The 26,024-nt window shown below is 38.0% G+C and overlaps 1 protein-coding gene and 1 long non-coding RNA gene across 3 annotated transcripts in view; one reads left to right on the top strand and one right to left on the bottom strand.

Moving 5' to 3' along the window:
- Window positions 1–26,024, bottom strand: part of NSMCE2 (NSE2 (MMS21) homolog, SMC5-SMC6 complex SUMO ligase) — a 126,396-nt gene that overhangs the window by 4,487 nt on the left and 95,885 nt on the right. The window lies entirely within an intron of this gene.
- Window positions 3,993–25,980, top strand: LOC135284919 (uncharacterized). Its single transcript, XR_010350002.1, has 4 exons — window positions 3,993–4,512; window positions 19,136–19,255; window positions 21,725–21,932; window positions 24,421–25,980. It is a non-coding gene; the product is annotated as an uncharacterized LOC135284919 (long non-coding RNA).

Raw genomic sequence — 26,024 nt, 5'->3', positions numbered from 1 at the left:
ACCAGAAGATGAGGTGGAGCAGATGTGGCAGTCCTACCCTCAATATCAGTTTTGTGTTTGAGTGTCATAAATGGGCTTGCTGTATAGCCTGTACATACTGTACACACTTTAAAAGGAATTTGTATTGTTTATCATAATGCATCATTTATAAAGTGATGCTGTTGTATTTTGATAAGACTATAGTTAGTCAAAAACAAAAGCCAAAAAGTGTCACAAACAACAGAAATGCTATTGAAGTAACCTTAAAGAGGAGGCGCACAACAAAATTTCTGACTATTCCCAGAAAATACCCAGTGGCCCAATGCCAGGGAATGAAGGGCTGACAAATGAGAATAAATCCATCTAGAGTTGGAGGAGCTGCAGGTCCCCACCTTTACCAGAAGAAGAAAGCAAGGTGTAAGCAACTCTGTGCACCCAGGGGCACACTAACTAGTGTTCCATGCAGAAGTTAGCCAAAGTCAAAAGGTGAGACACAGGAGCAGCTAAGGAAGAGACAAATAAGTATATATATATATATTTATATATATTTAGAGAGAGAGCTAAGTATAGCCTTAATGAATTGCATACATGTTGTTTTATCTTCTGGCTCTCCTCTGTTATTGTAAATGTAGTCTTTTAGTTGAATGCATCTGTTTATCTTTGAATCTTATCTGGTAATAACAGCAAACTTAGCACCTGCCATAGCTTTCCATTCCTTTGGGGTAGTTCTGCAATGCCTTTGCAGAGGCAGAGAAGGGCCCTGGGGTGCAGTCCTCAAGGTATCCCAAGCAAAGAGAATGTTTTTCTTTCTAGCTGCACAAGGTGCACCCCAAGGGAAGAGTGAGAAACACAAGTGAACACTGAGAGTTTAGAATTACTTCATGATTTACCTTCTGCAGTGCCTCAGCCTGGGTTCCCTGTGCTGCTGTTGCACACTATCAGCCAATCTTTGCCTCCCTGGTATTCAGTCTTCCACATCTATTAAGGACCAGTGTTTCCTAACTTATGGTCAGTCCTGCATGCCTGTGTGATACCATCACCTTCCGGATGATACCAGCAGACATCACCCGTGGAGCAACCAAAACCTCTCACACCCAGCCTAGGCTGAGCGTGCTGCCCTGTGAGCCAGCACAGCTCTGCCTGGGGACTCCTGGCATTGATGTTGCAGCCATTGCTCCACCACAGCACCTCTTGGTATGCCAGGCCTATTTCCAGACCTTCTTCCTTAACAGAGCTTGCCCTTCTTTCCATTTCAATATTCCAAGCATTTACGAATGTTTCTGACCCAGGTGCTCTAACCCCAGGTACTGGGGTCGGAACTAGGTGACCTTTAAGGTCCCTTCCAACCCAAACCATCTTATGACTCTACTCCTGTGAATACCACGGGAATACTCATTCATCAAGGGTATTTCTGTGTCTACTACTAAGGTCTCATGCAATCAACAGGGTGTGGAATCTGGGGGAAAAGGAGCTCCCATGTTCAATGTCAATCATAATTTCAAGGCTTTAATATCCAAGAATGTTAAGATACCTTCATCAGATACTGACCACCTAAAAAGGCAAACACTTGCAGAAGGAAAAAGTGGGCACAATTTAATTATAAATACCAAAACTGCATGGTATGGACACCAGAAATACACTTGTGTTAGTTACCAGTTTTCAGAAAAAAACTCTGTGACATATTATTCTTAAATTACTCATATATATGGTTTATTCTATCTTAAGCACATAGTATTTGAAGCAAACACAACTTTTGCAGGGAAAAAGGAGTTCTTTAAATAAGGCTTTTGAAATACCAAGCAAAGGGTGAAATCCCACTAAGACAGCAATGCTAAACAATATTGGAGTTATTGGCAGGTGGCAGCTTTGGCATTGGCTGTTTTACTTCAATATCATAATTTTTTTTTTTTTTCTACAAGGAATGCCAACAAAGAACAAGAGATTCAGAATGTCCTTAAATTCATGTATCTGCAAATTTTGACATACTGCAGCTCTAATCTTTCCTGTGGAAAACATCACATTTTTCTATGTTGTACTTTGTTTCAACCCATGAACTTCGCATGCAATTCCAATGTACCAAGGCATCACATCTGTCAGTGGCATTAAAAAGCAACAGTAATAGCAAGATCTAGGACAGGGGATTGTTTAAAAAAAAAAATCAGTAAGTAGGTGCCAGTGAGGGAAGGTGGGTGAATTTTTAAAATATGGGGCTATGCCCGTGACTCTACTTCTAAAACCCAATACTATAAAATAGGCATGCAAGTGGCTTTTTCTGGAAGAGTATTCACCTGTGGAGCACCTTCTGACTTTCCTGAAGAGTCACCACTTCCCTCATCACTTCCATGTATGCTTACTTAGGTACCGACACAAGAATTTAGGAGACTATAGTGAAGCATCCAAGTTCAAAAACAAGAGCTCAAGCTTGGGTTCTGGTGCTTGAGCTGCCCTTGAAGGCCTCAGGTCTCTAAATTATGTGAGCTAAATCCCAGGCTGGGGTAACTTTTTCCCATACTGGCTTTGGAGGTGATTGAGATGCCTCATGTTTAATGGTTGAAATTTCATGAGTTGAGACCTAATCCTTGTAGGTGGGTATATTAATCTTCTTGGATTCAAACTGTCCTCTTGCTGCAATCATATCTTAAACACTTCAGGTTGCACTTCATTTGCAAAGATTTTGTATACAGCCTATCAGAGTGGGGCCCTGGCCTCAAGACGTGATCACAACCCAAATGAATCATTATTTAAAATATTTCCTTTTCATAAGCAGCTAATATTTTTAAAAACAAATATGCAAGACTGGGATGATGCAAGTAATACCTCAAGCATGTCAATAGCAAATTACCATAAATCAGATAAACCACCCACAGATTTGATGTTATTGCTTGATGTTCTACATTACAGGAGAAGAAAGGAAAATCACTTTTTTCAGTGACAGTAAATTTTGCAGACATTACACAAGACACACACACACATCCTAAGCTGGTCAGAAAGATGCCCTAAACTGTAGATCTATATCTGTGGCCTCATATTGGAAGATATTTTCATTAAGGTCAAAGGGATTTTTTTTTTACCAAATGAAATGTATGACCATTTGGAGGATCTAAATTGCAAGTCTGACTATTCTACAGAAAGAAATAAAAACACTGGATCATACATATTTCAGCTAAGTCAGGTTATATTTTTCTAAAATTGAGTTTTCCTTGCAAATTAAAACCAGACGCAGAAAACACTAAGTTATTGTTCCCAAAATTCAGATGTTGCCTTAAGTAACAGAAGTGCATACATCTATTTTGGTAGTCTGAGAGATCACATATTAAGTGCCTTAACAGTTTCTAGTTTTCCACTCCAGCCAACTGAAACATGTTATGAGTATTAGTAACACATTTTCTATCTCGCTATCTCAGCAATGATGTTTACAGCTGTTGTAATAAAACTGCATTCTTATAAAGGTATCTATTTTTGGTAACACATCATAATGAATTTTGCAACTGCCAAGGTTTTTTTTACTTATTCAATTTTAATTAAAAGCTGGTATTAATTTATATCTCTATCACTTTCATCTCTTGATAATATTGTGACTAACATGCCTTTGCTCAGTTTTTACTTACTTTGCTGAGAGAGACTCAGAACTTTTAAGCCAACTTTTAAAAATAGGAAAACCATAGTGCAGAGACATTAACTGCTGGATTGTGAATTATACTAAGCATGTATAATATACATGTTAAAAAAACATGAGAGGAAAAATCCTCTCCACTGTCACTGTTATTTCTGTGACCAAGAGACTGCTGTCTGCTCACTGCTCCCCGTGTCAGCAATGCCCTCTCCCCAGTTTCTATTTCTCTAACCTGGTTCTCAGTGAGTACATGTTGCAATGTAAACTCAAATGATTTCTTTCCTTTTGTGCTGGGCTGTTCTGCCTTCTCACCTGCCACAATCAGACACTAATCCTGAGAATCAAAGGGTAACGTTAAGCATGTGGGATTGAGTCTTTGTAAGCCTGAGCCACCAGACAGACAAGGTCTTGGCTCCCAAGAGGGTCTATTGTACTGCTGACTCCATAGAAATAACAGCAACTCATCCAGGCTGGGAAAAATCCTATCTCTGGGAGTTCCAAGAAAAACATGAATGTTATGAGGACAAGTCAGATGCCAAGTGCTCCTGCCAACAGGGCACAGAAAATAATGAAAGGTGGGGGAGGTGAAGGACATGGTCACAACCAAGAGCTGTGCTCTAGGAGTCAGAAGGCATCTGGGGTGAGGAAAGGCCAGGGCCAAGTCTAAAGGAAGGACCTGACACTGCTGAGAACACCAGGTAATGCTGGAAAGTGGGTCAGCATGCCCATCACTGCTCTGAAGCTGGGTTGGCCTTCAGTCCAGAGAAGCAGACCAGAACAACTGTCCAGTGTCCTTCCCTAGGGATGGAGCTGCAGTAAATGCTGTAGGAGTGAAAGAAGGGGGGAAGCAGAGAGTAATACCTTCCTGGCAAACTCTCCAGTCTCTAGCACTTTGTGGCCAAGGACTTCCTGACTCAGAGGTAATATCTTCATACTTAATAAGCCCTGGAGTTTTCCTTCAATGAATTTGTCTAAACTTGGAGAGGGGAATTTTGTCCTGGACCTTTCAGCTTGATTAGAGACAGTTATCTTTGCTAGAAAGGTTAGCAACAGTTTAATTTTCCTTGAAAATTACTGCAGAGGCTGCAGGTTACAGTTTAATTTGATTTTTAAGAGGTAAAATAAGGTGTGCAGGCTACAGCTGCAGTCAAACAGTTCAAAGGCTTTGTGCTTTTTGCCAGAGGCATGCGATAGTTTAATTTGCCAACCAAGCCAAACTAGGCTTTGCATTGAAGTACATTACAATTTGATTACTTGCTGGTGTTGCAATACAAAGTTGATCTAAGGAAGGTGGCCTCTAACGTGCTGCTCCAGATTGCAATTGCAAATTTACTTGCTCCTGCCCAGGCCAAGCAACTTGCTGGTAATTTACTGCCAAATGCTTTGTATGTGCCCTGTTTGACAGATACTTGTGTAAAAAGCACATAGAGATGAATTTGGTCAATCCAAAATAAAATTACAATCCTGTATATATAAGCCATTCTTATTTTCCTGGAGTGTGAAATACAAATAAGATTAATGTATTAGCAAATTTTTAGTTCCTTTACATAATAGTGAGGAAGGAAAGGATCGTGTCTTGCACTAAACATCAATCCTGTAAAAACTGCTTTAATACAATAAAATTCAGAGCACTTGTATATTTTACAGTATTTTGTCCCACTAAGCTACAAGTCTTTTAAAATACACTATACTAAATGGAAATACTGTTCCCATTTTACCCATTCAATACTGGGTAGAGCTGCTTGTTGCCAGTTTTCCAGAATGGCCTTTAAACAAAGAGAGACTGTGATTTGATGGAAAAGTTATTGGACAACTCTTACAGAAATTATGTAAGTGAAGGAGATTTAAAGACACTTGCAGCTAGATACAATTTTCTATTTAATATATTAATAATAAAATGTTACTACAAATCTTAGGGGAAAAAAACCTAACAAGAACTCCAGAAAACCCTGTGAAACCTCCAACTCACATACTAATCAAAGTGAGAAGAGACCATCTTTGCCTTTAGATTTTGGGATATTCAGACTGTTCCCACTGAAATTCAGTGGGAACTGTGTCTGTAGAACAAAAATGATATCTTTGATTATAAACCACACAACTAAAACAATTTGATAGGCAAACAGAGAGGCAGCTTTCTTGCTCCTTCTGTTATTGCAAAAAACCATGAGAAATCCACACTTCAAAGTCCTCGGATGACATTTTAAACTGCAGTTTTCTCATTGCTGCTCCTTGGACTTGATCTGAAGAAGCTGCTGGGGGGAGATGAAGATTACCTAAAAAGATGTCATGAAGGCTCATCAGTAAGCTCACAGGAGCTACTGTTTCTGGAAAACCTAAGGTGGTCATATTTTTCCATCTTAACTACCATCAGCCACATGTAAACTTAAGAAGCAGGCTGAGTACCAGAGACTTGCTGAAAATAAACCAAACTGATAAACACTGTTTAAATGACCAGAAAACTCTAGGTCTACATGAATGCATGCCAGGCATGTGACAATGGAGCACAAGTATTAAGGATGCCACAGTATGAGTGAAACATGAAAGCTGGAATATCTTATGAGTAAAAACTAGACACAAACTACTAAATTGTAAATATATGTAAAGAACATTTTTATTACTTGGGATTTCTCCTCCTCTTCAGAAGAAAAAAGGCTGAGCAATCACTGCTTCATGCGGTTTAACTTATAAAGACAATTGCCATGCTTAGAGAGCATAATTTCATGTATCAGAGATGAGAAGAATATCACACACATTTAAAAAATGAAGAAATTCACTCCAGGCACATGAAAGAAAAAGTTGCAAAAGATGCAACCAGGAAAAAAAAAAAAAGCCTACCATTTCATTAGAAGATGAACCACTTTCCATTACTAACATTGTGGTCAGAATCTGGAATGTCACTGATGCAATGCTAACCATCAAATGACATGAACATGTAGGGCTTGCCTACACAGGGAAGTTGTTGCAAAATAAGCGAGGGTGTGAATACAGAATGCATTAACTACTTGGCACTAACTCAGTGTGTGGACATTCCTACTCTGCACTAGGAGTGCCTTTTGGCTGTTTAGCCTAATCCACTTCCACACTGGACTTGAGGAAGGCACTGTTAATCCTGGGCTGGAGTAGCGAGAGGACAGCTGTTGGTATCGACAGCAGAGGGGAGGCACATCCACTTTTGCAGAAGTCCCTAGCAGTGCCTGGATGGTCTACTCTGTAAATTTAACACATTTTCTCAGAACAGTCCATTGCAAGTATTCTGTACAAGCAGAAATCATGTCTATGATATCTGTCAACAAAAGGTAACAACATGTATCTTGTAACCTATGTGGCTGGGAGTCACTTTGCCTATTTCAGTGTGTCATTTGTGCGTTCTTGGAGACATTCACTTCTAAAAAGGTGAACTGGTGAGGGCTTTTCAGGTGCAACAAGCTTCTGAATATGCTCCTGAGCAGAACTGTTTCAGGATAACAGACAGAAAACAAAAAGAGCAGTGATGGGGCAAGCAGACCAGGTAGCACTGGTCCCTAGTAGTCCATCCAACAGGCTGCTATAGAACCAGCGAGCAGAAAACCCCCCAGCTACACCAAATGATCATACCCCTAGAAAATTATCACTCACATTACCATTTCAATCTGTCTCTTCACATTCTCCTCACAAGACTTTTTCTAAAAGACTTCACTGTTTTCCTATTCTAAACCACTCTCTGAAAAACCTTAGAATAATGTGCCCTGGTGCCAGGAGAGTTGTGAATACAGACACATTTGTCATGTGGTGGGGGCACAGGTAGGAATATTTATAAGCTACACCATGAGAGGGATGAAGCTCTAATCCCAGAAGACTAACCTGTTGATTTGGTGATTGGCAAGAATGACACAGGCTCAGCAGCTCTGAAACTGCAGAGAAAGCACAGGAAAGAGCAACCTGTTCCCTTTGAGAATGGGCAGAATTATAATACAGAAAACCAGCTCCACTACCCCTTTCACCCAAAGAAAGGAGGGGAGAACAGATGTGCTTCTGTTACACCAGAAGACTGATGTAAAATATTGTTCTTGAATAAAAACATGAGTACAAATAAGAAAACGTGAAAACAAAACAGTGGGAACAAAATACCCTTTTTTCCACCCCCTAAATGTTGAAGCACTTCAACATTCAAAAATTTCAAAAGAAATTTTTAGGTGCTATATTTTATTTTAAAATTAGTCTTAATGAAGACAGCATTTGCAATTTTCTTCTTAGTGATGCATTTCAATACTTAACAATGTTTTCTAAAATTCTTACTTACTTTCAGAATGAGTTTACTTGATTTTAAAATGTAACACCATGTGAATATAATTCAATGTGCAGTGAAGCACATTGAAGTTATATATCCACATAACCTTCTGAGCTTTATTATTAGGATGTATAAAAAGAGAAGTTGTGTTAATTTCCCAAGTTTTTAAATAGAATTTTTTTCCTGTATTTTACATATAAAATTCACCATTCCAGTTGTTCTGAATTCTGCAGGTTTGCACTGCCTGGAACACCTCTGGGATAGCCTGTCACTGCTTCAGACACTGGCTGGCTACTTGCTTGGGCTGCATCTCCTGCTCTGCTCCTGCCTTGATTACTAGCCCACAGTTCTGACAATCTCCTTAGAAGAGGAATTTTTCTTAAGCAACGAATCGTTTGCAGAAGTACTAATATCCTTCTGCTTCTCTTGAACACAAAGCACTCCAGAAACAGGTCAATTATACGACTGTGACCATTTCATTGGTGGAAAACTGAGGCACAGGGCAGGAACACATCCAGAACCACCCGCACCCTGTGTGTTAGACCATTGTCTTTCCCATTAGACCGCACTGTCTTACCCCTGAGTAACTAAGGCTATGAACAATTTCCAGATACATTCTTAGTGAATGCATCAGTTCCACACTAAAAGCAAAAAAAATACAACACAGAAAAAAAACAGTATGTTCTAGTAATTGCAAAATATCTGGTTGTTTATTCTAAGAACACCAACACTTGCACTGGAGAACACATGGTAATTTTCTAGTAAGTCATATTTATAAAATAATACATCTTCACTAAGCTACATGACAAAAAGGAAGAAATAATAATTCATATCAAAACAAAATAAGAAATAAAACCACTGAGTTGTTGTTTAGGGGGGGTTTTAAGAGGGACTTACAGCAATTAGCCATTGCTCAATCATAAAACTGCATGGTTTCCTTTTAGATTAAAGCAGGGTGACATATTGCCTGTGTGTGTACGAAGACATTCTGCATTAGCAGATCTTCACTGTAATAATCCTCAGTAAAATGTTCCCTAAAAGAAACAAAAAATGTTCCTAATCCCAGTATATAGAGCAAATGTCATGGTGGCCTTGTGCAGCCAAACATAATGTTGTCTTTGGTTTGAGATGATTTTTCTCAACCTGTCCTGTGATGTAAGATTAGGCTTCTTGAGTGGCAGTCAGTAGAAAAAAGTCTAATGCTAGAGCCCTGAGCTAGAAATACTCATGGATTATAACTGCAGAAGACTGGTAGCTTCTGATGGTAATTAGTAGATAATTTTAAGCTTGATTGATATTTATTTTAAATCCCTTTCTGCAGATTCTCATGTGCCAGGAGTGTAACTGGCAGAGTGCACCTTCTTTAATGCTACATGCATCAGAAAATTCTTATCATTGTATCACTGTCATTTATATCACAAAACGTGCACTTCTGACTTCACCTTGACATTCTGCATGGTGCAGATAACAGACAATGTGGAAATTACTGTGCTTTATGGCAAACATGCTGGGATGATTGTGAGGGCCTTAGCTAAGGTCCAGCACTAGGCAGAGTCTTTTAAACCTTCAAGGTCTCTCTATGCCTCCACTTTCTCCTCCAGATCAGCTTTAACAGAGGAGTGAATTGGGACAGAGGAAGGACTTGAACAGCCTCAGCACAGATGCACACAGCAGCAGAAGCAAGAATGGCAGAGCAGGACAAGCAGAACAAGGGAATCTAATGTTGAATTGATGGGACAGCAGTTGCATCAGCAGTGTCACTGGTGCTTTGTAACAGGGATAACAAGCACATAGCTAAATCACAGGGCATCCTGCACAGTCTTCATCTTTCCAGCAAAGGAGTTAACGTTACACTCCTTATTTTAGTCTTATACTTATTATCAGAATGGAATAACATTATCATTTTCCTCCTAAGAACTATTAACTTTTCTTACACTATTTGGTTGGCATTTCAGCCTTGGTAGAAACACATACAATCCTTACATGATCCTGAGGAAGACTGAGGGTTTATATTTCAAAATAAACAGTTTAATAAAAGTGAAACAAGAAAACCAAAACTGAATACAAAAGAGTTACTTCAAGGAATCACCTTTTTGTCAGTGCTTCTTTCACATCAGAAATCAAGCACAGCCTTATAACCCAGAGTTTAGGTTAGCTCAGTGTTACTGGGACTTTCTGGTTTGTAAAGGTAGCTTAAGATTCCTTCTTTTCTACACATTTGGATAGAGGTAGTAAAAATATGGGGGAGATGGGTTCAGTACCTGGAAGGAAAACTTTTAAGGACTAAATCAATATATTAAGGGGGATCAGAAGAAAGATGGAGAGAGACTTTTACCAGGGCCTGCAGCAATAGGACAAGGAGCAGAGCTTTTAAACTGCAAGAGGACAGATTTTATTGAGTGTGAGGAAGACATCCTTTACTGTGAGTGTGGTGACACACTGGAACAGAAGAAGCTGTGAATGCCCCATGCCTGAAAATGTTGGACAGATCTTTGAGCAGCCTAATTTTGCAGAATATGACCATGGGAGAGGGGTTGGAACTAGATGATCTCTAAAGGTCTCTTAAACCCAAACCATGTATAGTATTTCCCTGATTCCAAGGTTTTATTTACAGATACCACTCCTGGCAGATAACAGCTCTTTGAAATCAAATACCACCTTGGCATGGCATGCATGCCAACACTAGAACATGTAACACAATTTAGAACATTATTTGTTAGATCAAGAAAATGAAAGGCACTTTTAGTAAGGACCAAAAAGGGAGTCTCTCCTTTAAAAAAAATGGAACAATAAAAAATTCTAGTCACAGACAAATGGCACAGTTAAGCTCTCCCTATGACAAAACACACTCAGCTTTAACTGAAAAACAGCCAAGATCATACACTTCCTGGAGGCGTCCTGCTAGATTTTTCATTGCAGAGCTAATCAAGGTACAGCATCCCATTTCACGTAAAGGAAAACGTAAAGTATCAAAAGGAGTCTTCAGAGGGCACATACTTGATTAATAACTATTTCTAGCCAGGGAGTACAGGGGAATCTGGAAAACAGCAGCAAGTGCATGCTGGTTTTGTAAACATAGGAAATGATCACTTCCAAACTTTCAGCTGCTTGAGGTGCTGGCCACCCATATATGACAAACCTAGCAGGGAAGAGTCACCGTATTAGTGACACCCACAGGTATGTGGAAAGGGCAGTCATTTAGCAGTAAGCAGAGTTCCTTGGGAAGTGACAGTCTTTGCAATCACACATTCCTGGGTTACTACATTTGGCCTCTGGCTTGTACAGCACAGAGCTTGAAACCAGGAGCTCGATTATCACTGACAATGCTGATCTGGAATTTCAGGAATGGGTTGTAGTGGGTCCCAGGAAGCAAACAGCACTTATGAAGCAAAGAAGCACTCTATGCCTTTGCCAATAGAGAATGTTATGTTGCTCTGAGATGTTGCAAGAGCATGAAAGCAGTGTGGGAAAAGTGCAAACAGAGCTGGTGCAGTAGGAACTACAAACAGAATCATATTATTAACCAGAGAGGCAGGAAGGTGTATGGAAATTCACACCACTCAGTGCCTGAAAATTTTCTTCAGCAAATTATTGAACAATTGGACTGTAAGCAGCTAAAGGATAACAAGGTAGTAGGAGACAGTCAATAAGTTTATTGACAAATCAAATCATGCCAAACTGACCTAACCGGCTGCTCAGATAGATCAACTGTCCCTGCTGGACGAGAGAAGTCAGCTAACCTACATATCCTGATCTTAAATACAGCTTTTGGTGCTTTCCACATGACATCCTCCAAGTAAACTAAAGAAAAAAGTATAGATCTTCACCTAGATGCAAGAAGCAACACAATAGTTAGGCTTTCTTCTGATTACAGTTTCTTTCTTTGCTAAAACAGAACACTGGTGTAACAATCATTACAGCAATGCCTAAAAAACATAACAGAGATTAAACAAGATTGTACAAGACACCATACACATTCATGAAAAAACAATTCTGGCATTGCAGAGTTACAGTCTAAACAATCAGGACAGACAAGGGAAATATTTCACCAGCACTGTCAGAGATGGGAAACTGAGGCAGAAAAAGATTAAGAGCCTGATTTTCAAATGAGCTCAGCCTATTTCTTGCTGAGCTTGCTTGAAATTCTGGCCATAATCAACATCATGGAAATCACTAGATACTGAGCTCCTTTGAAAACCAAACTTCAATATGAAAATTTGGCCCAGAGGTCTTTAGAAAATCAACATCAAGAGGCTTACCCAAGGTCACCCAGGAAGTCAGTGGCAGGGCTGGGAACTGAACTCACATCTTCTGACTCCCACTCTGGTGCATAACTAATGTCGCCCTGTGTTCTTGTTTTAATTAGCTATGGGGAGATCTCAAACCAGAGAATGCTTTTGAAATGAAAGAAAAGAAAACCCTCACAAGTGCATTCAGTTCCCTTTCAGAAGCATCAGCACAATGGGCTTCCAGCAACTCACAAGCAGGAAGGATTTCTAGCTTCTTTAACAAGTTTCTGTTTTCCTCAGAGAACATACATTGTTTGTTGTTTACTTTACATATATAAAGGGATTCATTGGTGAACATTTTTTTTCTAATATTTTTTTTTTAATTGCAGTATGACTGTGACCCATACAAATATTTTTGCAGTGACAAATGAGGATAGAAAAAGGAAGCCTGCAGAGTGCAAAGGCTCCTAAAGATTAGTAGACAACCTCTGGGGCAAGGAGTGGAGACTTCTGCTATTGCTTATTATTACTACATTTTTCCCTAGGTAGAGAGAGTTGTTTGAAGTGGTTTCCTTGCTAATGCAGTGGCAGAGCAAACTATTTACTTTGCATGTATATGTGGTTGCTTCAGTACCTCTCCTGCTGTTCCTGTGGAACACCTAAGATGCGCTGCAGCAGTCCACAAGTGCTTTCTGGAGCAGCTAGATTGTTCATATTTCCCCTGGCTTTGGCATCATCCATAGGTCTCTAAGCACCTTCCCTGAGAAGACTTTGCTGGAGAACTACTGCAGCCACCTCAAGAACAATGAAATATATAAAATTATTGCAAAGGTAGAAAACAAGCCAAGTTTGTAACAGCTCCTTTTAGTCCAACACATTTAACTAAATCCTAGATGTGGAATTATTTTGTCAAAGACAGAATAACAGCTTAGTATTTCTATTCTTATTTTTTCCATTGAAAGCTTCAGCCTACTTTTCTGCAAAAGACTATAGAGGTTGATCTGCCAGAAGAGATCTTCAAAAGGAGGAGCAGGACATTTCCTTAACTCTCTAACCTTAATATGCTCTCTGTGATCATAGGTGACTCTGCATTCACTGGGCATCTCACTGATAAAAGCCAATAAATTTTGCTCAGTTTTCCTCAGGCAGAAAGCTACTCGGTGGATAGAAATGGAAACTATGCTGATGGCTGGAGATTTCATAAAAGAAGAGCTGCTGGGAACATTATTCCCAGATTTCTGTCAAAAGAAGAAAAATGTCTTTTTTCTTTCTGACCTTCATTCTTCTTGTACCTCTTCAGTGCTATTTTCAAATCTGCTGTATCCTTTGGGATACGTTTCACTTAGGTTTAGAACAGAATCTTACTTCTCTGTCAAAAGCACCTTCTACTTTTCTTCGTAATTTTCACTGCTACAAGTTTATGTGTCCAGCTGCAAAGTTGTGCAAGTTTAAAACCAACTTTATCTAGAGAAGCTGAGAAACATTTCACTAAAGACAAAGCAATAGTTATGGGAAGCAAACAGATGGTGGAGTGAGAGTGATTGTGTACAAGCAGCATGTTTGTTTCTACAGATTAGCTGGGCATACAGCTTTTACTTACAGAGCATTTTTAGTTTATTTTAATCAGCAAAAAGATATCATTAGGGTGAGCTTAGCGCTGGTTCAGGGATTATTAGTGTTTCTACAACAGAAGTCACTGAAGAGGGAGTTTGAGGGAATTTTTATTTATTTTACAGGGTTCCCTTTTCTGCTGGAGAGTGTCTCATGAAGGGGTGGCACGAGAGAAAGCAAAGAGACACTTTGGAGTAAACAAGTGAGGCTGAGAACCAAGGCTGGCAGTGGTTCCCCAGCAGAGGGGAAGTGGGTGATGCCATGGAGCACCAGCACAGCCAGGTGTGGCTGCAGTCAGAAGGTTCTTGCAGGCAAAGTGCTCCCAGAGCCTGCTCCTGCCTATCTGTCAGGTTCTCTTTTGCTATCTTATCTGTCTCTTGTTTTACTCCACACCCTGCTCTTCTAGTATGGCTTTCTCATTGTCTCCTCTCACTTATCTTGGATTGCAAGATTCTGGGGGAGGGAACACATCTTTATATAGTAAACAGGCAGTGCTGTTATGCCACTATACACAGAATTAATAATAACTCATGCAGTATATAAAGTGGAACTTCCCAAATAAGCTCAATTGTCTAGAAGAGGGGATCTCTTCAGTTAATGTAAAATATTACTGAAAATCTTGGCATTTAGGGTTAAATTGCATGCTTAAACAAGCCACGACCACTGCTGAACACAAAGGTTGCACATTCTGGAATGCCGATTGAACAGGCTTATGTGGGATCATCCAAAACCTTTGCAAGCTGATAAATCTGAACAATTAAGCTCTCCCTCATTACAGGTCTCCAAAGCACATTAATCAGGTCTCTACAAGAGTAAAGTTCATTGTGGAAACAGGAATATATCTTTGACTATTTGGTTGTTTTGATTGGCTGGATTTGGTAAACTGGGGCTGCATTTCACATATTGGGGTTGCCATATACACTGTTATATGCTGCCATATAAGTTATGTATTGTGCTCTCTGCATACTGACCCAGCAATAGATCTAAGATTATACATGACTTTTATCTCTTTTTACTTTTGACAAGCATGAATTTCCAAGGGCCTTATGAAATACTTTCTCCTCCTCCAAGAGAATCACAAACAGAGAGGGTTCTTTTTATTTTGGTTTAGTTTTGAACTTGGGAATTTGACTCTATATTACAATCCTGACTATGAAGTGAGCTCCACAAGGGAAGTACCAGCAGTCTTGCTAATTGTGTTTCACAGACATCTTGTTGTCCCTAAACTCACAGAAGGATGGAAATCCCTCTTTACATATACTCCTGTCATGGCCAAAATCTTGAGAAAAAATTTTCTAGTCTGTTGATCATATGAAATTTAGAATTTAAGTAACACTCAGACAAAGCATATACATGCATGAAAAGTCAAATACAATTAAAAATATAAAATAATACAACACTTTTGAAGATGCAGGGGAAATTTTATTTGAAAGAATGTAATTAGAACCCTGCTCACACTGATCTAAAACCCTGAAAAAAGGATAAAAAAACTGGTACAAACCAGTAGCATCAGCACCACCCTACTGCACTCTCACTTTAATCCTGCAAACATGTCTGGCATAGGTAGCCACAGGCATCTTTTCTCATATGCAACATCATAAAGATTTAGTTACTGGATGTTTGAATGTTTAAAGTGGGTTAAGGATTATAGTATTGTAAAAACAAGTCTCTAACTGAAATCTTAAGTTAGCAGTACATTACAAACTTCTTTACAAAAGTAATTAACTGTCTTGAGATGATACACAGCTTTTTAATGTTATATGTAATTTTTTTTGAAATAGAGTACTTAACAATATTAGAAACTTATATTCAGTATGATTGGAAATTATGTAAACTTTCTTATCAGAGGCCAACAGAAGATTTAATCCACTGAGCACTACTTGTCATTAGTACACAAGTAGATGGGTGAAAATGCATAGAGTTATTAACACTTGAGAAATTAGGAAACCTTATAATCAAAACATTATTTTACAAATTGATTTAAATACAGAAGAGGAATATGTTCAGGCAGGTCTTCTATTTCAGACATGTTATTTCCCTTTGAAACTTTAGAAAAAGAAGAAGCAAAAGAGGACAACAGACATGTCAATGGCTGAATGGGTGGGTCAGTCTTCCTGGGAAATGAATCATACTTTTCATTCAGTTTCATGAAAGCCTTGCTTCGAGCATGCCTGTAATTACTATTTGTTGCAGTGGCACACCAGTCAGCCACGCAGTCCAGTTTACAAGGATTAGGTAGTTTTCTGAGGGTTTTCTGAGGTTTTCTCTTTTAGGACACAAATTACAATGTGATTCCCTTTCCCAGCATGCAAATGAGGGCTGGGAGAGCTGATAAAGAAATGTTAATATAGGATGGTCAGGAAAGTTCCTATATTAGAACCTATTATATTATTACAGTAGTCCAACTTGCTAATTGAAAATGTGCAGCAACCATCAGTATGGACTGAGATAACCAAATCCTGTGGCCAAAGTTAGCTCTGCCTCAGAACTGGTATTACAAGGACACACAAACTAACCCAGATTATGGCCTGTGTTTATCAGTTTTGGTATTTTATACAAGTTTTTGTTATTACCTCACTTGAGTACCTGCTATGTAAAACTGAAAGAGATTCCTGTGTGGGTGATTACAGCAAGGGTGTCCAGCCACTGTGTTGGCAGAGAGAGCACCAAGTCAGGTGCTGGAAAGTCTTACACAGTGCCTCAGGAAAGTCAGCCAAGCAAAGGGATCCACAACTGTTTGTAGGGACCTTGTAACTGCTGAGGATTCACAGAGAACGTGTTGATAACAGCACTTTTGATCTCTCATATTTGGGAGTTTGGTGCTTTTTTCTGCAAAAGCCTCCTCCCATCAAAGGTTTAGAGTTCTAAGGCTTTTTTAGAGTCCAAAACTCTTTCTTTCAAAATACCAGGAGACAATAAGGAGACAATAAAGGAGACAATATTGTTTCTTTCAAAATATGCCAGGAAGAGAAAGCAATAGCAGCAGTCTTTCCCTGTCTTAGTAACTAAGAAGTAGGAAAAAAGTTCAGCTACTCTTGGATAGTTTGTAGCCCTACTAAGAGAGAGACACTCTGACATCTGCTGAAGCAGGACCACTGTGCAGCTGAAGCAACAGATTGAAAACAAGAGCCAAAAACCTTGAGAATGACTTTGCAGCTCCAAGAGCAGGGCATTCAGCTGGGAGGGATAAAGTTTTAAGCTTTTTCCTTTGCTTCCTGGGTTTTTTCTAGTCACATGCTGTCTAATGTAAGATGCAGTTCCTCAGTACCTTGAAAGCAGTACCAGTGCCAATACCTGGCTGCAGAACACAACCACTAATCTTTTAGCACAGATTTGTGTATTCTATGCCAATCTCATTTGAAGTGTAGACTTGTGTGCTTATTACAATGACAAAATTATAACAAGGGGAAAAAATAAGAGAAGAGCTACAAAAACTACACTTGCTTAGAAACTAACTATGGAAAAAATACAGCTGAAATATACCATGTTGACCAATTAATTCAAGCAACCTTTTCTCCTTTCTGCAGCTATAAATGCTGGAACATACTTATTAAAAAAGATTTTTTTTGATTTCAGGTTATCTGTGTTTTATACATTCAAAATATATGTAATTTAAGTAAAACTTGAATCATCATCTCATTTTAGGCTATTTCATTTGTATGCAAGCAATGATAGTTTCTTTAGAGGCAGCCTGAAAAGGAAAAACCTGGTCTAGTAGAAGGTGTCCCTGCCCATGGCAGTGGAGTTGAAACTGGATGGTCTTTAAGGTCCCTTCCAAACCAAACCAGTCTATGATTCTATGATTCTCCCCCTTTCATATATCTCAACAGAGAGAAGGACATAGAAAGGGCTGAAATACAATTTTTTAGTCCAGAATGTACAATTCAGATTTGCACAGTAGCCTACAAAATGAGGAATAAGAAAGAAAAATATTAAAGCGCTCTAGAATTCAACACCAAACATGAATTTGAGAAATCACATTGTCTGCCTGAACCTGAAGGGTTATTCTGAAACCTGGTAATGCTTATAAATCAGGCCGTTACAATGATGACCCTTTACTTCTAAGGAAGTCACAGAATCATTTGTTTTGCTTTGTTTAGTGAGGGAATACCTGTTTTACATCGCTCTTTTTAACAAGCAGCTCTTGAATATAAACTCATGAGAGTCAGAAGATAAAGTGTATAAATAGAAAACTTATAGAAAAAAGAGCAACATCTTGAAATTTGTCTAACATATCACTTCCAAACAGACTTTTAGGCACCTGAACAAAAATGTCCTGATTCACAGGGTGATCTTATGCAGAATTTCTTTCACTTGTGCCTCTGTGTTAAGAAATCAGAACACCTACTCCCGTGTCTAAACATGGGGTCAGTTTGTGCCAGTAAATGCTGTAAGAGTCAATCAGCATCTCTTCTAAGAAATGGTATTGCTGGTTACCTCATGCATTGAATGAAACCTTCTAGTAAAGCTGGCACTCAGATTAGAACATTAGTTATCCACAAGCTCAAAAGTATCTAGCCATACGTTATTTTCCTGTCTTCACACAAAATGTTCCAACAAATGCTACATATTAATGCAATTATTTACACAGCCTCCTTCTGCAGACTTGTGTTAATGACAACAAAATCTTTAAAAGTAAACAGTTACAATTACCTAAGTATTTTTGGCATGCAAGAGCACATTAACACAAATTACTGATCTCAGATGGCTCAAGATCATTCCTGAAATCCAAGGGAAAATTACAAAGAAAGTTAAGTATTCCTACCATATTTCTAAAAGCACAGTTAAAAATGTTTGAACTTCTTCCTAGCTTTTAAATATTTTTGTTCACAACACAAATTAGCATTGTTTGCTCTTAATGATTTTCTCTCAGTGGATTTGCTCTCTGCATCCTGCCAATGGTTCCTGGCAAAGCTCAGTAAGGCCATGGAACAACCTCTCTGCCATTAGTGGAGGCCTGCCAGAAGAGGCCAAACAGAAGTTAAGACCAGATTTAAACAAGTCTCGGTTTCCGTACAGCTGTGATCAGATCCTTTGGTTAGTTATCACCATAAATAATATCAGAGAATTATGTTCTGGGGTGGGCAGAGTGAGAAAATGGAAGGGGGGAATAATCACTATGTATTTTACCTGGTAGGACAAGAAGAGTGACTTCATTTGTCCTGCTCAATGGTGAAAGGCCACTTTTCTACAGTTCCAGCAAATACAAAGACCCTCTAATACTCTCTGCCCCTCTAAACTATCTACCCTTCTAAACCTACAGAAGTAACACATGACTTTGTAAGGATGCCTGGACTTCCCTTAGACCAGAGTAATTTTCAAGAATGATGCTTCATCTGAATTAATTAAACTTCACACTAACAATGTGAATTAGCTCCCTTTCTTACCAAATTATGATTCCAAAATTTTATACCATTAATCCTTTACTCCCAGCAGATTTGCAGTATGAACTTCACAGAAGATATCATGGGCAGTATGAGAGTAATTTTCAGAAGATACAATACTGTGAAGTTGTAGAGATCCAGACAGGAATTTTCTGAGCCAGCTGCCTGACTGGTATGTATGTTTTGATACCAAATCCAGCAAACGTGATACAAGCCTGTTCTGAGATTAAAGTACGCCAAGACACACAGTAAGAATTACAAAGTTAGCAAAATTGTGTTTTAAATAATGATTTTAAAAAATATCCAATATCATATATTTGGTCATGAAAGGGACACCATCATGTCATAGGTTTGACACTCAGCATTTCTACCCAAAACTGGACATGTTAAATACTTAGAAAGAATAATAAAAAAATTTACTAATATCTTGCTATATTATTATTACTTAGGAAGTTAATATTTCCAAGAATTTCCACACAAGCAGGAACTGAGATGTAGGAGGTTCCACTTCAAAGATTATTAAAAAAATATTTTTGCGGGATTAGGGAAAGATGCTTTTATGTACTGAAAACTGGAAAATAATCAGCAGTAGGGTCCATGGTCCCTTCTGGAGATCTTTGTTGGAACCAATTTTAGTCAATATTTTCAGTAATGACACAGAGAAATGAGAAGGTGGTGACATCTCCTAGTGTGAAGATTCCATTAAACTCAGGTTGTCAAGTGCGGTCCTGATAATGAGGAACTACATTAAGACTTCACAAAAGTAAGTGGTCAAAAAGGTGGCAGAAGAGCTTCAATGCAGACAAATGTATAGTGGTTAATCTAGGGAAAAATAATCTAAACCATCTGCACAGTGCTGAACTTAGACCTTGTAGTTACAAATTAGGAAAGAGATCCTGGAGCTGCCACTACCAGTTCTGAGGTAGCACGATGCACAGGACTAGGAAGCCAAGAAGCTGATGTGCATCTCTGGCAGCGGCATTAAGAACATGGCACTGGGCACCTTCCTGCCTGGACATCAATCACTGGTGTCCCCCAGTTAGGGTACTATGTGCAGTTCTGGTTTTTGCAACTCAAAGACGAAGTGGAGTTACAAAAAAAGCCCACTAAAACAGTGAACGAGAGGGGGAAAGTGCTTTACATGGAGAGACTAAAAATGCTGAAACTTGTAGCCTAGAACTGAGTCTGCAGAGACTGTGAGTGAATGAAAACAGGGAACCAAGCATAGAAGAAGAAAGGGGCATGGAGGCAGATTTGGGTAACAAGTCAAGCGGCACATGACAGATGAATTGGGCAAGAATTAGGATGCTAAGATGAAAAATCCTGTAGCAGTTGGGTTGCAGAATAGGTAGGAGTGACAGGCACAAGCATAGACTGGGCAGGAGAACATCAGGAAAATCTGGAAAGGATAGCAGGAAGAAATACCCAAGGCTGCAAGAGAAGATTTTCTACAAATACAGTATGTTTTCCCTAAGTCTGAAATGAAACTCAAAATTCCAGAACCTCAGCACTGGGAAAATCTCTCACTAATGGCTGATCAGAAAACAACCATAAACTGTTGTTTTGCTGTTATTTCTTAGTCTTAGTTGCAGGGAACATCTTATACCCAAATGTTCCACATCAGCTGATAACATGCAGGCTCTATACCAATTTATCATTTCGATCTTTTCTGGATGGTTCCACGTGAATTAAATTGCTTGTAGTAACATACTGAAAAGAAATTTCTTTGACAGTTCTTGACCCCACTCCTCCAGTGGGTTTGCAGGTATTTTCTCAAGAGGTGAAGAAGACCCACCTGCACTATTCTGTTCTGTTGCTTGGAATGGAATACAACTATTCAAACATTTCTGGCATTTCTTTTCACACACACATACCACCCTCACGCCCCCCTCCTGCATGAAAATAAGTCAAGTTTGCGAGTTTTCATTCTGAGTCAGAGTGAAAAGATGGATTATTTTTTTCTCGACCAATTCTAATCTTAATATATCTGAGATCAAAATCAATAAAAACCCCACCAAACCCAACAAAAGAACACAACAACAACTACCAAATTAAAAGCAATACCAGTTCTTCTGTTTCTTAAGTTTAAGTTCTGAAATTTTCCTCTTTCAAGTCTTGTACACAAGTTTTGTCTTGTTCTGGCTCGACAATACATATGAAGTGGGGTAGTGGGCTAGCAGAAGGTTGGTAGGTGGAAAAGAAGGGAGGAGTAAGGCATAACAATGAGACATATTTCTTAAGTTTTATAAGGCTATTTCTGTGACATTTCAATGAATCATTTTCTAGCACCAGTAAAACTTACAAAATACTCAAGCCTGTTTATTAGCCATTGCAATAATGGATAATAAACCAACAAGGGATTCCTTACATCCCTAAGAGAGAATTGTCTAAGTCCACATATGCTATTTAGTGTACAGTCTTCAAGAAAATACAATAGCTTTTGTTCCATTTTAAAAAATTAAAACATTAAGACTAAAAAACACCCCTCATTTTGAAAATATTTCAGTTTTCAGTTGAAATACTTATACCATTTGTGGTGAGCAGTCCTTAACCCCTGTACAAAAATGGGAAGCTCTGCATAATCCTGATAAGATCAGTTTTACAAAAGAATGTGTCTAAACACTGCTTACAAAAATTTCAGTTTACAGGAAAGAAAGGAAATCCCCACTGAAGGAATTGCACAAGATGTACCAATTACAAGGTATAATGTTATGACATAAGGATATGTTTTTATTTTGATTTCTGATGACCATATGAACTGCAAAGACAAGACTTCATTACATTGCATCCTGAGCATGCAGCTGGTGTCAGAAGGCAATAAACTAATTTCAGCCGCTTTATACAGACAGGTAAGTTTATCATTCATATCATTTGTATGAGAAGAAATGGGTATTGAAAAAGAGAATTAACCCTTGTAAGTATAAAATACAAAACTCCAGGCAGAACATTACAGAATCAATCACTTTTTTCTCTCATGAGAAAACCAGAAATTAGATTAAAATTGTGACAAATATAGTTCTAGGATGTGCTTACATACTCTTTAATAAAAAATATTCCCAAGTAGAAAATAACACTTTCCTATAATTTATATGGCTGTTAATTTTACTGAAAGCAAAATAAAAAACATGAACATTAAAAATCTTGAACTATGTAAATAAATTTGGTTTCTCTAGAGCTTATAGAAAGTGCCCTTTTGACCTCAGGTCTAAGTAAATAAATGTCCTTCTTCAAGCTATTATTAAACTAAAAATCTTCTAAGTTGATTATCTGTATATAAATATAATTCCATTCATACTTATTCATATCTATAGTTTTGCCTTGAATAACAAAATATTTCATAACAGCAAGTGTGATTAAATACTTCCACCTTGAAGTGCTTGAATTATGCAATAATCTTCTGAAACATATTGCTAGAATACTCCTTGACAACACTTGTAAGATTTCCTTTGTATTAAAAACAGGCAAATAAAAAAGTATTCATCAAAATTTGTTACCAGTCTTAAGTGCCCCTGTATGTTCACTTAGAAAGACATTATCTACCCAAATAACCAACATATACTATTTTCTGTATTTTCCTGTATATTTCATTATACTGGGTTTTTTTGTGTTACATTTTTGTAAGTCTTGAAACCTAAAGAAGAGAGGAGGATATGTCATATAAAATATTTTTTAACAAGATAACTTTATAAAGTACATAATTTCTTCTTCCTTAACAGTATTTCTATATATCATAAAACTCTCAGGCAGCAAGAGAAATCTATCCAGTGTCTACAAAGAGAACTGTATACAAACTCAATTAACTACTTCTTCTTAAGATTTTAATGACTAGTCATCTAAAATTCAGTGATATAAAACATCAAATAAATTTTACTAATAGCTACACTGTATTCACTTCACAAGATTCCTCCAATCCTCTGTTCCCATTACCATCCAAATATTTCACAATCATTTTGAACAGATGAATGGGAAGAGCTATCTAACTCTGACAAGGCTATCATCTCCTAGGAGGATGGCTTAAGAGCCATTTAATAGTTTTGGTGTTCTAGATGCCTTAGACATAACTTCATGCATCAGTTGTTTCTCAACTATCATCTCTCAGGTTTTGTTTTGTTTTGTTTTGGCTTTTTTCATATTAAAAGCTTCTATGGAAGCTTAGTTTTTTCATTTTTTATTAAGGCAATAATTTAACTTCTAGGCTTATTTTCTGCCTTATTTTAGCTTATTCCTCTTATTTTACATATCTTATTTCTATTTTCAGAAAAATATATTTGTGTTGTTGTGTTTTTGTCTATTTCCTGCACGGACAGTTTTAAAAAATAGAACACAATTACATTAGACTACACTAATAACACTATGAGAAAGAAACTCACTGATTTTCACACTTTTTTTGCAGAATCTAAATTTGGGAGATTAGTGCTTGTACATAAATTCTCCAGGAAGTTATGAAAAAAAAGGAAAGCTAGTGAGTTTCTAATACATATAATTTATGGTTTAGCTTTTAAAAGCCAAGTGCATTCAACTTTTAATTGACGTTTAATGTACTTGAAACTAAATTAAGTTTTTATACTGGTTTTACAAATTTTGAATTGATTTACTTGCATCTTCTGAATGACTACAGTGGAGCACCTGAATATTTTAATAACATCACCCTCTCCTGAAGATAACCTGTCACATGCATTATGAAACAGTCCTTTAACGATGCAGTTTCATACTTTAAAAAAATACAACATAGCCTGTGTTATTGTCAGCACAAGAAGGCTGCAGAGCAATAAATAGATCAGTCTAACATTTCATTCTATCATTGTGACTCACTCAGTGTGTGGTTCAGTGTCTCATTCACTAGAGACACCAAAACCAGAATTACACAAAGACCCATTTCCTCCTGGGCTCTTCCAGATGCTGCACTGACTGGTGGGGTGACCTTCAGAAAATAATTTTCCCTTCCAGTGCATGAATTCCCTCATTTGAGATGCCTTTGTTGGTAAAACACATGAAGACCCAGCGATAAAACCCAAGGTATATATGCAGTAGTAATTAATTAAAAGCCAGTTATCTTGCACATATGGTGCTCATCGAGCCACCAGCACACTCACCAGTCTGGGCACAAGGACCCATGACAGTGACTACTGGCTTTGGCATTACATGACTACCAAAGAAGTTATCTTCTGTACACAAGCTGACAAATACCACCAGATTAGAGTGAGGAAATTCAACATGAGGTAAAGAGGAACACTAAAAGCAATGGACTCCTGAATGCTCATTCATCCTTCACTTTGTGTTCTCAGTGAACCTGCTGATAAGGAACTAATTTTACTACGGTTTTTTTCCTGTTTCCAGCTTCTGAAGAAACTCGAAAATATATTCAACATATTTAATGGAGTTGTATGTACAACCTAAAGACAAAAATACAAACAGTAGCAGTGAAAGAAAATAACCAAGTAATGGGCTTATTGCTGGTTCTCATCCAAAAAAGCCCAGCTGTGTGTGGACTCACAGTGGCAGCAGTGATGGGCTACGGTGCAAGAGGGAACAGAGGAGCAGGAACCTGCACGGTTGCACCCACTACACCCTTACAGAAGATGATCTTTTTGCATGAAGATATATTGTGTAGTGCTAATATTTTCTGAATTATAAAATTACAGAATTGCTGCTAGGAAAAGGGGCTGCTGGATATTTAAGCATATCAAAGAGAGCTGGTATTACAAAAGACTCGGAAAGGATGTGAAACCTCACTTCCAAGTACTTATGAAATAAAGCATGCTTAAAGAAACTTCTGCTAAAAATGCGTAAATGGCACATGATTATGCTTTGCTTCTCTATTTCAGTATAAACTCTCCAATCAAAAAAGCTGACTTCAGTTGAGAAATTATTTCTGTGACGCTTAGAGTTCTACCTTACAATTTCTTATAGTATACCTTTGCTTATTTAATTTAGATTTGGACCTTCCACTCACTGTTTTCCACCTTCTTTTAAGAATATGACTTCAAAATAAGACTCCAAGTGTGTAATATAAATTACTTAAAAAACGAAAAAAAGCCCCTTTATACCACACTCTCCTACTTCAACCATGGCAATGTAATAACAATGAAAAAAAACCAAAAGAAAACAAAACCAACCCAAACATAAATTAGTAGAGGCTGTCAATATTACTCCCAAGAAGTGTCTTGAAACAAACATCAATCTTCTTGCAAAGGAATAGGTTGGGACTTACTTAGAAGATCTGGGCATTATTAAGTGTAACATTCTGTTTTGTGCTTTACAGAAATTAGGAAGATAACTGAATTTCCCACTGTTCTGAATCTAGACTTCATTTATTCTGACTGGGGATTATTTCTTACAAAACATTTGTGCAGCACCCAGTCTGATGGGATAAGCATCTTAATTAAGATGGATAGAATTTATTCCTGTGAAAACTGTGAATACATTCATAAATATGAATAGCACAGCAATGGGAACAGATTGGTGGGTGGGGAGGAACTTGAAAATGTATGCAATAAGAACAACAAAGCAATCACCCAAAAAATCCCTCCAAACAATACTAATTTGCTAACTATGCTGACAGCAAAATACAGGTAGGGGGCCTTAGTTTCTACAATTGGAAGTACAAATAGGAACATGAACAGTGCAGAATTCAGTGCTACTGACATTGGTCACAGCACTTCTATGGCACAAACACATGCAGCATTCATAGATTTCTCAGAAGAAATAAATTTAATTATTTCCCCTTACTTTTAATGCACGTTGCATCCAACTTTTTTTAAAAGTACAGCATTATTTTTCTCTCCATAACCCTCCTGTTCTCTTATTGCAGCAAACATCTACAAATGTCAGTTAAAGGTTCATTTATTTCCTTGCTAATTTCCTGTAAAACTTGTGACTCAGCATGTCATCTGAACCTGTTACTCTGTGTACTGAGAGGACATTGAACACTTTTGCAACCG

This window comes from Passer domesticus, chromosome 1, assembly GCF_036417665.1.
Source record: "Passer domesticus isolate bPasDom1 chromosome 1, bPasDom1.hap1, whole genome shotgun sequence".
In the NCBI taxonomy this organism is placed as follows: Eukaryota; Metazoa; Chordata; class Aves; order Passeriformes; family Passeridae; genus Passer; species Passer domesticus.
The sequence above is the reverse complement of the archived record's forward strand: the minus strand, read 5'-3'. Positions and strand labels throughout refer to the sequence as shown.